We start from the raw sequence: 14,740 nt of genomic DNA on the forward strand, positions 1-14,740 counted from the left end.
TGCCGTCATGCCGAAGGGATTAAAACCATCCGTGGTGGCGCAGACTCGAGGATTCCTTGGATCTGCCGCTTTATCCTGGTGCAATCCATCGAAATGTTTCCACGCTGCCCCATCCGATGTGTGTACCATCATCTTATTCCCATCCGCATCTAGTTCGGTTCTTTTGCCCAATTTGTGCCATGTCATCTGTCTGGCTGTCTCTTCGACCATGAAAAGACGTTGAATTCTTGGTACGATTGGCATATACCGAAGAACACTTACTGCGATTTTGGTCTGCCTCTTCTCACCCATACCGTTGTCTACCACAAGATACCTGCAAGACTCGCAATTGGGACAATAGTCCAAGTGTGCATACTCCTTCCTAAATAAGACACATCCTTTCTCACATGCATCTATCTTCTCATAGGGCATCTTAAGTACACGAAGTATTTTGTCCGACTGGTACAGGTTTGCAGGCATGACATGGCCTTTGGGTAGGAAACGTCCAAATAGTGACATCATCGCGTCGTGGCATTCTCTTCCCAAGTTGAACTAAGCCTTCAGAGCCATTACTCGTGCAATTGCATTCAGCTGACAGAGCTCAGTGTGCTCATGGAGAGGACATTTTGAAGACTCCAACATTTCATAAAAGGCCTTTGCAGATTCCTCCATCTCATCTTCCGAATCCCGAGCATCATCAAAGTCTTGCACCATGTCTTCGATCCCAGTACCGTGCTCGTCCGTGCGATGACGGACCACCTCAGCTCTTGTGCGTTGTATAGACTCACCATGAAATGTCCACACCGTATAATTAGGCTTAAAACCCCTCCTCTGCAGGTGTTTAATCATTACAGCCTTTGTCGTCTTTTTATAGTTGTCGCACCAAGGACAGGGGCAATAGTTTCTTTCCTGGCCATTTGCGAATGCGCCTTTCACAAATTCCTTTGTTTTTAAAAACCATTCTTTCGTCATCTCTTTCTGACTAGGGTGACCGGTATACATCCACGCACGATTACTCATCTTGCGTAGCTACTAAAGACAGAAGAAATATATTTATATATAATTTAGCATTTATATTCATCGGTTAATCAGGTTCGCCATTTTTATTACGTCCAGGCAACCTACACGCTAATAGGTAAAGATAGGTCCTAATCCCACCCGAGTATGTGTAGATTGGGTTCGTTTTTCCATGCTCTGCTCCGGATCCAACGCAAAATTTCGGCACCACCTCCCCGCTGTTCTCCTGATACACGTCTCCGCAATAAACAGAGAGGATGTGCATCCGGAGAACAACAGGGAGGCACTGACGAAATTCCGCATCGGATCCAGAGCACAGCATACGGGAAAATGAACCCAATCTACACATACTCGGGCTGTCCATGGATAATGTTGGACAATTCGAAAGGATGGCGGTTATAAATATGCAAAGACATGCATATTTATGGATGTCGCCCTTTCGAACGGGAGACGCATACTGGTCACGCATACTGATAAATTAATTGAATTACCTAAATCTAGAAAGTTTCATCCGGAAACCGAGCCACAGTAAATGAAGGGGCGGGGAGGAGATGAAATTTGTACTGACCCACGAATGCAAAGGTGGAGCTCGTACAACGCACGGGCAGGTCTTTGCACAGCAGACCTCACAGCGACGAGACAACTATCACATGTATATCCACCCGATCAACACAAATATTCCAATTATGTCATTTTAGAGGAAAATAAGCTAAGTATATAACATTCATGAGCTAACCAAGGTTCTTATGCCATTTTGAGCTTATTATGGTATTTTGGAGCTAAATGGGCTAATTATGTCATTGTTAGGTTAATTAAAGCAAGGATAATATGAAAGAGGAGAAGAAAGAGGAGGAGGAGGAGAAGAAGAAGAAATCAAGAAGAAGGAGGAGGAGGAGAAGGACTAGAAGGTCCTTGGCCTTCTCCTCCTCCTCGTCGTCCTCCTCCTCCTCCTCCTTCTCCTTCTTCTCTTCTTCTTCATCTCTTCTTCTTCTTCTATCTTTTCATTTTGCCTATTTCTTCTCCTCTTCTCCTCTTGTTGGAGCTAAATTACCTAATTATGTCTTTTTTGAGCTAAATGGGCTAATTATCCCATTTTAGAGGAAAACAAACTAAGTATATAATATTCATGAGCTAACCAAGGTTCTTATGCCATTTTGAGCTTATTATCGTATTTTGGAGCTAAATGGACTAATTATGTCATTGTTGGGGAAATTAAAGCAAGGATAATATGAAAGAGGAGAAGAAAGAGGAGGAGGAGGAGAAGAAGAAGAAATCAAGGAGGAGAAGGAGGAGGAGAAGGACTAGAAGGTCCTTGGCCTTCTCCTCCTTCTCATCCTCCTCCTCCTCCTCCTCCTCCTCCTCCTCCTTCTCCTCCTTCTCCTTCTTCTCTTCTTCTTCTTCTTCTTTCTTTTCATTTTTTCTATTTCTTCTCCTCTTGTTGGAGCTAAATTACCTAATTATGTCTTCTTGGAGCTAAATGGGCTAATTATCTCATTTTAGAGGAAAACAAGCTAAGTTTGGAGGAGAAACTTACCGTAGTGGTCATCAAGGAGGAGAAACACCACGGTTGCTCGCGCCGGCTTCGTTCGGAGACGGTTGCCCTAGAGAAGGGTCGTGCGATGCCGCTCGGGAGTTATTCTGCAGAAAAGATATTTTGCAATGTCTCAGTTAGCATGATGACACTCAATTATTAATACTAGTTTATAATGTCTCAATTATTAATACTAGATATTTTCCAGGTTATCTATACTACTTTTTAGTTTATTAAAACTTTTCGATATTTTCTACATTTGAGGATGGGAATATTATTTAAGTTGTCCTGTTTTGCTCCGGTACTAATAAATATAGACGATACATTATTTTGACACACTTGATTTCAACAAAAGAACATGTGATCTTCTTTGAAGTAGTCTTGAACCTAAGCAATAATGATGGGCGAATAAACTAACATAATCTACCACTAAATCTATTAATTAACTAATAGAATCTACCACTAAAACTACTAATTAATTCCAAAAAACTAAATACCAAACATGTGATCTTCATCTCCTCCTCCTATTCTTCTTCTTCTTCTTCTTCTCCTCCTCCTCCTCTTCTCCTCTTCTCCTCCTCCTCCTCTTCTTCTTCCTATTCTTTCTAGTAAGCTAACTAACTAACTAACCTAACTAACCAAGCTAACTAAACCTATCGCTAAACCTAGATAGCACTAAACAGCAAAAAAATAACAAAAACAAAATCTACCACTATAACAAAAACAGAATCTACCACTAAGTAACTAAAAAAGAATCTAGCTACCATTAAATACCAAACAATAAAAAATCAACTTCTTCTTCTTTTTTATTTTCTTCTCCTTCTTATTTTTTTCTTATTCTCTTCTTCTCTTCTTCTTTACTTCTTCTCCTTATTATTTTTTTCTTCTCCTCTTCTTCTTTTTCTTCTTCTTCTCCTTCTTATTTTTTTCTTCTCCTCTTCTTCTTCTTTTTCTTCTCCTGCTCCTCCTCCTCCTACTCCTCTTCTTCTTCTCCTCTTCTTGTCCTCCTCCTCCTCCTCTTCTCCTCTTCTCCTCCTAACTAAATCTACTAACCTAACTAAAACTACTAACCTAACTAAATCTACTACTAAAACTACTAACAATAACACCTACTAAAACTACTAAAAAATAATAAAACACGTAAAAAATAATGCGGGTGGGGGGTGGGGGTGGGGGTGTGGGGGCTCACCGAGAGGGGCGGCTGTGGAGGGGCCTGTGGCGGGGGTGGCGGGGCGGCGCCGGGAGCGCCAGGTGCGGCGGCGCGACAATGGTGGGGCAGCGGCAGCGGCAGTGGGGGCGAGGTGGGGCAGCGGCAGGGGCAGCGGCAGCGGGGGCGGCAGCGGCGGCGAGGTGGGGCAGCGGCCGGGGCAGCGGCGCGACGGTGGTCCTGGCGGCCGTTACAGAGAGAGGAGCGCGCGGAGTGGGGAGAGAGAGCGAGGGGCGCGCGGGGATGAGCCGTTACAGAGAGAGAGAGAGGGGCGGGGTGGGGGGGAAGGAGTCGTTAACAGAGTTAGCGCTTTGCCGTCTGTCGGCGGACGGCAAAGAGTCTAGACTCTTTGCCGTCTGCCTCCGGACTCTTTGCCGTCCGCTAGCAGACGGCAAAGGTCCGACTCCTGTTTGACCTAGCCATCCCGCGGTCAGGTGGGCCTATCTACATCTTTGTCGTCTGCCTCTGGACTATTTGTCGTCCGCTAGCAGACGGCAAAGAGGTGAAAGATGGCAAAAAGACTGTACGCCATCAGCTAGTACTGTGCCATCCGTTTTGCTGAAGCTGACGGCAAAGACTATCTTTGCCATCAGCTAGCAGACGGCAAAGACTAGGCAGATGGCAAAATACTGATTTCCAGTAGTCCATGAAGATAGTGATGATTAAGCTTCACTGCATTCTAAGTCTCATTGAGGGTTTTCACAATGGCGCCGAATTGACGTTTAACCCACTTGTGATTGCGATCGATCTTTTGGTGAAGATTGTGGAGTAGCTCTCTGTTATTCAACACTCGTGGGGCAACTGGGCTTGGAGGTTGTGTATCAGTATCATCCCATGAAGAATATGCATCTGGTTCACGGAACTAACCATCAAGAGGCCGACTGCCTTCATCGATCACAGACTTTCCTTTTCCTTCAACTGGCTCGAAAGTCTTCTTGTTGACTCTGATCGGAGGCATATATCCAAGGTGATTATTGAAATCAGCATGATAGTTGATACCTGACCTGCGTCTGATGAATCTCATGATCCATGGAGCGTAAATCTTCAGATCAAAAGGTGACATAGCATTGTCAGCCAGAGTCCTCAAGAAGAAATCGTGAAGGTTTATGCGGATGCCATGGATGATGTTGAACAGGATATTCTTCATGATGCCTACGACATCTTCTTCATCATCATGGCCCTTGATTGGCGCAAGAACACTGCAGAGGATTCTATAAACAGTCATGGGTTCATACATCAGTTCATGGATGAGGAAAGTTGTTCTTGGTGGTTGGTCCTTGGCCAAAGGCTTCATGAGGACTTCCATCAGCTTATTGGGCAGCTCCCGATCATCATACATCTTCACGGCCTGTTGATACGTCCATTTTGCATCATGTTTTCATATTGATATTTATCGCTTCTTGGGCTGTTATTTCACTTCACGGTACAATTCTTATGCCTTTTCTCTCTTTTTTTGCAAGGTTTACATGAAGAGGGAGAATACCGGCAGCTGGAATTCTGGACTGAAAGTGGAGCAAGTTTGAGATACCTATTCTGCGCAACTCCAAACGCCGTAAAAATCAATGAGGATTTTTTTCTGGATTTATAAAAAATACTGGGCCGAAGAAGCACCAGAGGGGCGCCAGGGGGTGGCCACAAGCCTGCACAGCGCGGCCACCCCTCAGGCCGCGCCATGAGGGCTTGTGGGCAGCCTGCTGGCCCACTGGCCCCCCTCTTCTGCTATATGAAGGGTTTCGTCTGGAAAAAATCAAGGAGCAGCTTTTTCATGGTTTCGCCGCCGCCACGAGGCGGAACTTGAGCAGAACCAATCTAGAGCTCCGGCAGGACGATCCTGCCAGGGAAACTTCCCTCCCGGAGGGGGAAATCGTCGCCATCATCATCACCAACACTCCTCTCATCGGAGGGGACTCGTCACCATCAACATCTTCATCAGCACCATCTCATCTCCAAACCCTAGTTGATCACTTGTAACCAATCTCCGTCTCGCGACTCCGATTGGTACTTGTAAGGTTGCTAGTAGTGTTGATTACTCTTTGTAGTTGATGCTAGTTGGCTTATTTGGTGGAAGAGTTTATGTTCAGATCCTTGATGCTACTCATTACCTCTCTGGTCATGAATATGATTATGCTTTGTGAGTAGTTACTTTTGTTCCTGAGGACATGGGATAAGTCATGCCAATAGTAGTCATGTGAATTTGGTATCCGTTCGGTAATTTGATATGTTGTACGTTGTTTTTCCTCTAGTGGTGGTATGTGAACGTCGACTACATAACACTTCACCACTATTTGGGCCTAGAGGAAGGCATTGGGAAGTAGTAAGTAGATGATGGGCTGCTAGAGTGACAGAAGCTTAAACCCTAGTTTATGCGTTGCTTCGTAAGGGGCTGATTTGGATCCACTAGTTTAATGCTATGGTTAGACTTTGTCTTAATTCTTCTTTTGTAGTTGCAGATTCTTGCGAGAGGGGTTAATCATAAGTGGGATGCTTGTCCAAGTAAGGGCAGTACCCAAGCGATGGTCCACCCACATATCAAACTATCAAAGTAACGAACGCGAATCATATGAACATGATGAAAACTAAAATGACAGAAATTCTCGTGTGCCCTCGGGAGCATTTTTCCTCCTATAAGACTTTGTCCAGGCTTGTCCCTTGCTACAAAAGGGATTGGGCCACCTTGCTGCACCGTTGCTACTTTTGTTATTTGTTGCTTGCCACGACTTATCTCACCACACAATCACTTGTTACCCACAATTTCAGTGCTTGCAGAATTTACCTTGTTCAAAACCACTTGTCGGATCCTTCTGCTCCTCGTTGGGTTTGACACTCTTACTTATCGAAAGGACTACGATTGATCCCCTATACTTGTGGGTCATCAAGACTCTTTTCTGGCACCGTTTCCGGGGAGTGAAGCGCCTTTGGTAAATGGAACTTGGTAAGGAAACATTCATATAGTGTGCGGAAATTTATTGTCACTTGTCACTATGGATACTAATCCTTTGAGGGGCTTGTTCGGGGTATCTTCACCTCGAACGGAAGCACAAAGTGTTGCTCCTCAACCTGCTGCACCTACTGAAAATATTTTCTTTGAATTTCCTTCGGGTATGCTTGAGAAACTGCTGGCTAATCCTTTTAGAGGGGATGGAACATCACATCCAGACTTGCATCTGATCTATGTAGATGAAGTTTGTGGTTTATTTAAGCTTGCAGGTTTGCCCAAGGATGAGGTCGAGAAGAAGGTCTTTCCTTTATCTTTGAAGGATAAGGTGTTGACATGGTATAGGCTATGTGATGATACTGGATCATGGGACTACAATCGGTTGAAATTGGTATTTCATCAAAAGTTTTATCCTATGCATTTAATACATTGTGATCGGAATTATATTTAAAATTTTTGGCCTCGTGACAGAGAAAGCATCGCTCAAGCTTGGGGGAGGCTTAAATGAATGTTATATTCATGCCCCAATCATGAGCTCTCGAGAGAAATTATCATTCAGAACTTCTATGCTCGGCTTTCTCATGATGATCGCACCATGCTTGACACTTCTTGTACGGGTTCTTTTACGAAGAGAGATATTGACTTCAAATGGAATTTATTGGAGAGAATTAAATGCAGCTCTGAAGATTTGGAGCTACAAGAAGGTAAGGAGTCAGGTATGAATTTCACGTTTGACAGCGTTAAATCCTTTGTTAAGACAAATACTTTTTGTGACTTTAGCGCTAAGTATGGACTTGACTCTGAGATAGTAGCTTCACTTTGTGAATCCTTTGTTGCTCATATTGACCTCCCCAAAAGAAGTGGTTTAAATATCATCCTCCTTTAGAAGTCAATGTAGTTGAAGAGAAAGTCATTGCCTATAATGATCATGTGGTTCCCAGTGCTTACATTGAGAAACCACCTTTCCCTGTTAGGATAAAGGATCATTCTAAAGCTTCAACTGTGATACGTAGAGGCTATATTAGAACACCTACACCCCCAGAGCAAATTAGAGTTGAACCTAACATTGCTATTATCAAAGATCTTCCGTCCGACGATGTTGAGGGACATAATATTCACTTCTGTGAAGATGCTGCTAGAATTGCTAAACCTCACGTTAGAGACAAACATAGGCCTGTTGTTGGCATGCCTGTGGTTTCTGTTAAGATAGGAGATCATTGTTATCATGGTTTATGGTGACGTGGGTGCTAGTGTTAGTGCAATACCTCAATCCTTATACGATGAAATCAAAGATGAGATTGCACTTGTTGAGATAGAGCCTATTGATGTCACTATTCAGCTTGTCAATAGAGATACTATGTGCCCTGTGGGAATTGTTAGGGATGTTGAAGTCTTGTGTGGTAAAACGAAGTATCCTGCTGATTTTCTCATTCTTGCTACTGCTCAAGATAGCTTTTGTCCCATCATATTTGGTAGACCCTTCCTCAGTACAGTCAATGCTCATATTGACTGTGAGAAGCAAACTGTCACCGTTGGCTTTGAAGGTGTGTCACATGAGTTCAATTTCTCCAAGTTTCGTAGACAACCTCATGAAAAAGAGTTGCCCAGTAAGGATGAAACTATTGCCCTAGCTTCTATTGTCGTGCCTCCTACTGATCCCTTAGAGAAATACTTGCTTGAGCTTGAAAATCATATGCATATGGATGAAAGGGATGAGATAGATAGAGTTGTATTGGAACAATATCCTATCCTTAAGAATAACTTGCCTGTTGAACTGCTTGGGGATCTAGCTCCACCAAAGGGTGATCCTCTGTTTGAGCTTAAATAGTTGTCTGATACTCTTAAGTATGCTTATCTGGATGAAAAAGAGGTATATCCTGTTATTATTAGTGCTAGCCTCTCAGAGCATGAAGAAAAGAAGTCACTAAAAACTCTGAGGAAGCACCGTGCTGCTATTGGATATACTCTTGATGATCTTATGGGCATTAGTCCCACTCTATGCCAACACAAGATTAAAACCGATCCTGATTTCAAACCAGTTGTTGATCATCAAAGGAGATTAAATCCTAAAATGAAAGAGGTAGTAAGAAAAGAAATACTAAAGCTCCTCGAAGCGGGTATTATCTATCATGTTGCTCATATCGATTGGGTGAGTCCGGTGCATTGCGTCCCTAAGAAGGGAGGCATTACCATTGTTCCTAATGATAAGGATGAAATCATCCCACAGAGCATTATTATTGGCTATAGGATGGTGATCGATTTTAGGAAATTGAATAAGGCCACTAGGAAAGATCATTACCCTTTGCCTTTTATTGACCAAATGCTAGAAAGGTTGTCTAAACACAAACACTTATGCTTTCTAGACGGTTATTCTGGTTTCTCCCAAATACCAGTTGCACAATCTGATCAGGAGAAAACCACTTTCACCTGTCCTTTCAGTACCTTTGCTTATAGACGTATGCCTTTTGGCTTATGTAATGCACCTTCCACCTTTCAAAGATGTATGATGGCTATATTCTCTGACTTTTGTGAAAAGATTGTTGAGGTTTTCATGGATGACTTCTCCATTTACGGGTCTTCCTTTGACGATTGCCTCAACAACCTTGATCGAGTCTTCCAGAGATGTAAAGACACCAATCTTGTCTTTAATTGGGAGAACTGCCACTTTATGGTTAATGAAGGCATCATCTTAGGGCATAAAATTTCTGAAAGAGGTATTGAAGTCGATAAGGCTAAGGTTGATGCAATCGAGAAAATTCCATACCCCACAGATATCAAAGGTATAAGAAGTTTCCTTGGTCATGCTGGTTTCTATAGAAGGTTCACTAAAGACTTCTCTAAGATTTCTAGGCCACTTACCAATCTCTTGCAAAAGGATATTCCTTTTGTCTTTGACAATGATTGTGAGGAAGCCTTCGAAATACTTAAGAGGGCTTTGATAACTGCACCTATTGTTCAACCACCTAATTGGAACTTACCTTTTGAAATCATGTGTGATGCTAGTGATTATGTTGTTGGTGCTGTTCTAGGCCAAAGAGTCGATAAGAAGTTGAATGTTATTCACTACGCTAGTAAAACTCTAGACAGTGCCTAGAGAAACTATGCTACTACGGAGAAGGAATTTTTAGCAGTCGTGTTTGCATGTGAAAAGTTCAGGTCTTACATAGTTGATTCCAAAGTCACTATTCACACTGATCATGCTGCTATTAAGTACCTCATGGAGAAGAAGGACGCTAAACCTAGACTTATCAGTTGGGTTCTCTTGCTACAAGAATTTGATTTGCACGTTGTCGACACAAAGGGTGCTGATAACCCCGCAGCAGATAACTTGTCTAGGTTGGAGAACATTCTTGATGACCCACAACCTATTGATGATAGCTTTCCCGGTGAGCAACTGAATGTCATCAATGCTTCATGTAGTGCACCGTGGTATGCTGAGTTTGCAAACTATATCGTTGCCAAATATATACCACCTAGTTTCACATACCAGCAAAACAAGAAATTCTTCTTTGACTTGAGAAACTACTTTTGGGATGATCCTCACCTTTATAAGGAAGGAGTAGATGGTGTTATTAGACGTTGTGTACCTGAACATGAACAGGGACAAATCCTACAGAAGTGTCACTCCGAGGCCTACGGAGGACACCATGCGGGAGATAGAACTGCACACAAGGTATTGCAATCAGGTTTCTATTGGCCCGCTATCTTTAAGGATGCCCGTAAGTTTGTCTTGTCTTGTGACGAATGTCAAAGAATAGGTAATATTAGTAAACGTCAGGAAATGCCTATAAACTATTCACCTGTCATAGAACCATTTGATGTCTGGGGCTTTGATTATATGGGACCTTTTCCAAAATCCAACGGGTATACTCATATCCTAGTTGTTGTTGATTACGTAACTAAGTGGGTAGAAGCTATCCCCACTAGTAGTGCTGATCACAACACCTCTATCAGGATGCTCAAAGAAGTTATCTTCCCTAGATTTGGAGTCCCTAGATATCTAATGACCGACGTTGGTTCACACTTCATTCATGGTGCTTTCCGTAAAACGCTTGCTAAGTACGATGTCAACCATAGAATTGCATCTCCCTATCACCCTCAGTCCAGTGGTCAAGTAGAGCTAAGCAACAGAGATGTTAAACTAATTCTGCAAAAGACTATCAACAGGGCTAGAAAGAATTGGTCTAAGAAGCTCGATGATGCACTGTGGGCTTATAGAACTGCTTATAAGAATCCCATGGGCATGTCTCCGTACAAAATGGTGTACGGTAAAGCATGTCATTTACCTCTTGAGCTAGAGCGTAAAGCTTATTGGGCAATCAAAGAGCTCAACTTTGATTTCGAACTTGCCGGTGAGAAGAGGTTATTTGATATTAGCTCGCTTGATGAATGGAGAACTCAGGCATATGAGAATGCCAAGTTGTTCAAAGAGAAGGTTAAGAGGTGGCATGATAAGAGGATACAAAAGCGTGAGTTCAATGTAGGTGATTATGTCTTGCTATATAACTCTCGTTTCATATTCTTTGCAGGCAAGCTTCTCTCTAAATGGGAAAGTCCCTATGTTGTTGAGGAAGTATATCGTTCCGGTGCTATCAAGATCAACAACACGGAAGGTAATTGCCCGAGAGTTGTAAATGGGAAGAGAATCAAAGATTATATCTCAGGTACTCCCAAAAATGTTGAAAGCAATATTATCAATACTATGACTCCAGAAGAATACCTAAGGGATATTTATCAGCCTGTTTCAGACTCTGGAAATGAAGAGGTATGTGATTCGGTAAGAAAACAGAGTCCAAAACTTTTCCAGTAGGAAATTTTCTCCGTTTTGGAATATTTGAAAAAAATACAAAAATTGGAAGTAGTCCAAAAAGTGCGCGAGGAGGCGACAAGCCTACACGGCGCGGGCCCACCCCCTGGATGCGCCGTGAGGGCTTGTGGCCACTTCGGGCGCCTCCCGGACTCCGTTTTCGTGCGGAGTACTCCTTCTGGTCTGAAAAAATCATTATATATACTCCCATTTGGTCTGACCCCTGCATCACGCATATTTCTTTTGTTTTTCGTTTCGAGCCTGTTTTCTGCCGCAGATTTAGAGCAAGATGTCGTCTCAGGAATCTGTGGGGGAGAACAATCTCCCTCAAATCTATCGAGAAGTACATGCTGATCTGAAAAGGATGGAGGTCATGGAGGCTAAGGAAGGGCTACCTAAAGAAACCAAGGGCAAAGCTAAGGAGAAGAATCAGGCATGGGATGAAGTGCAATCTGTGATCGTCAAGGAAGAAGTTGAAGAAGTGCATTTCCTCCAACCCTACCTCCACCTACTGTCTCCATCCTTGATTGAACTCTTGAGGTTTTGTGAAACAACACGTGCTCGCAATACTTGTCTCACTCGTGATGTTGTTTTGCTGGAAAAACATATCGCAGATCTCCAAGGTGTAAATCAAAGATTGATGGCCCTCTTGGACTCAAATATTGCAATAACTCCACCACCATCACTACCAAAGGAAGACAACTAAACATGGGTATGGGCAATCCCCTTGGCTTGTGCAAAGCTTGGGGGAGTTGCCCCGGTATCGTATCACCATCACATCTTTTGCCATTACCTTTGTTTTAGTTTTTCTTTTCAGTTTTCTCTTTTTCTAGTAGATTAAAAGTCTTAGTCTTTTAGTCTTGAGTTTTTCTTTGTGTCACCCCCGATGTATTCGAGCTCGTGAGCCATATAATAATGAGTGTCTTAGTTGAAGGGCTTTGCCTCTTGCCATGATCAAAAGAGTGAGAATAGAACAAAAGCTTGAAAGATCATGTAATGATCTTATGGGAAGAGATGGCTTCACATATAAATAGAATGAGGATTGAAACTTGTTGAGGGTAGGCAAACGTAGACCTTGGTCATGGTTGCAATTAATAGGAAGTGATAAATAAGGAGAGGTTCACATACAAATATATCATCTCTGGCACCATCTATGATTGTGAACACTCACTAAACTATTGCATGCCTAGAAGTAGATGTTGGACAAGGAAGACAACATAATGAATTGTATTTGCTTGGTTCCGAACAGTGTTATATGATTAGAGATCCCTTAGCATGTGACGATTGCTTCCACCTCATATTAGCCAAACCTCCCGCACTAAGTAGAGATACTAGTTGTGCATCCATAAACCATAAACCCAGTTTTGCCATGTGAGTCCACCATACTACCTATGGATTGAATAAGATCCCTCAAGTAAGTTGTCATCGGTGCAAGCAATAAAAATTGCTCTCTAATATGTATGATCTATTAGTGTGTGGAAAATAAGCTTTGTACGAACCTGTGATGAGGAAGACATAAAAGCGACAGACTACATAATAAAGTTCTTTATCACAGGAGGCAATATAAAGTGACGTTCCTCCGCACTAAGAGGACACGCATCCAAACTTCAAAAGTGCATGACAACCTCTGCTTCCCTCTGCAAAGGGCCTATCTTGTACCTTTACTTTTTGCCCTTGAAAGAGTCATGGTGATCTTCACCAATTCCATATTTCGCCTTTATCTTGGCTAACGTCATATGCTTGGGAAAGATCTATATTCATATGTCAACTTGGAGGTAAGTATTCATGAATTATTATTGTTGACATTGCCCTTGAGGTAAGAAGTTGGGAGGAAAAACTATAAGCCCCTATCTTTCTCTCTGTCCAGCTGAAACTTTGATCTCAGGAGTACCACTTGAGTTGTAGCAATTGTAGAGAACGAAAGAATGATTGAATATGTGGATTTTCTTTACAAGCTCTTATTAGACTCTTTCTGATGTTGTGATAAATTGCAATTGCTTCCATGACTAAAGGCTATCGGTTGTTACTTCTCGGTAAGGTTCTTGATCCATGCTTTACTTGTGAAGGAATTATCACTTTAGCATGAGAGATTATATGTTGGTATTGCTATTCTGATCATGATCATGATGCATGCATGTTCGTATGTTGTTTTGTCGACACCTCCCTCCCTAAACATGTGGACATATTAATTGAGCTAGGCTTTCGCTTGAGGACAAGCGAGGTCTAAGCTTGGGGGAGTTGATACGTCCATTTTGCATCATGTTTTCATGTTGATATTTATCGCTTCTTGGGCTGTTATTTCACTTCACGGTACAATTCTTATGCCTTTTCTCTCTTATTTTGCAAGGTTTACACGAAGAGGGAGAATACCGGCAGCTGGAATTCTGGCCTGAAAGTGGAGCAAGTTTGAGATACCTATTCTGCGCAACTCCAATCGCCGTAAAAATTAGCGAGGATTTTTTCCGGATTTATAAAAAATACTAGGCCGAAGAAGCGCCAGAGGGGCGCCAGGGGGTGGCCACAAGCCTGCATAGCGCGGCCACCCCCCCCCCCCCAGGCCATGCCATGAGGGCTTGTGGGCAGCCTGCTGGCCCACTGGCCCCCCTCTTCTGCTATATGAGCTTTTTCGTGGTTTCGCTGCCGCCACGAGGCGGAACTTGAGCAGAACCAATCTAGAGCTCCGGCACGACGATCCTGCCGGGGAAACTTCCCTCCCAGAGGGGGAAATCGTCGCCATCGTCATCACCAACACTCCTCTCATCGGAGGGGACTCGTCAGCATCAACATCTTCATCAGCACCATCTCATCGCCAAACCCTAGTTCATCACTTGTAACCAATCTCCGTCTCGCGACTCCGATTGGTACTTGTAAGGTTGCTAGTAGTGTTGATTACTCTTTGTAGTTGATGCTAGTTGGATTGTTTGGTGGAATAGTTTATGTTCAGATCCTTGATGCTACTCATTACCTCTTTGGTCATGAATATGATTATGCTTTGTGAGTAGTTACTTTTGTTCCTGAGGACATGGAATAAGTCATGCTAAGAGTAGTCATGTGAATTTGATATGTTGTATGTTGTTTTTCCTCTAGTGGTGTTATGTGAACATCGACTACATAACACTTCACCATTATTTGGGCCTAGAGGAAGGCATTGGGAAGTAGTAAGTAGATGATGGGTTCCTAGAGTGACAGAAGCTTAAACCCTAGTTTATGCATTGCTTCGTAAGGGGCTGATTTGGATCAACTAGTTTAATATTATGGTTAGAC

This window comes from Hordeum vulgare, chromosome 1H (genome assembly GCF_904849725.1).
Source record: "Hordeum vulgare subsp. vulgare chromosome 1H, MorexV3_pseudomolecules_assembly, whole genome shotgun sequence".
Classification (NCBI taxonomy): domain Eukaryota; kingdom Viridiplantae; phylum Streptophyta; class Magnoliopsida; order Poales; family Poaceae; genus Hordeum; species Hordeum vulgare.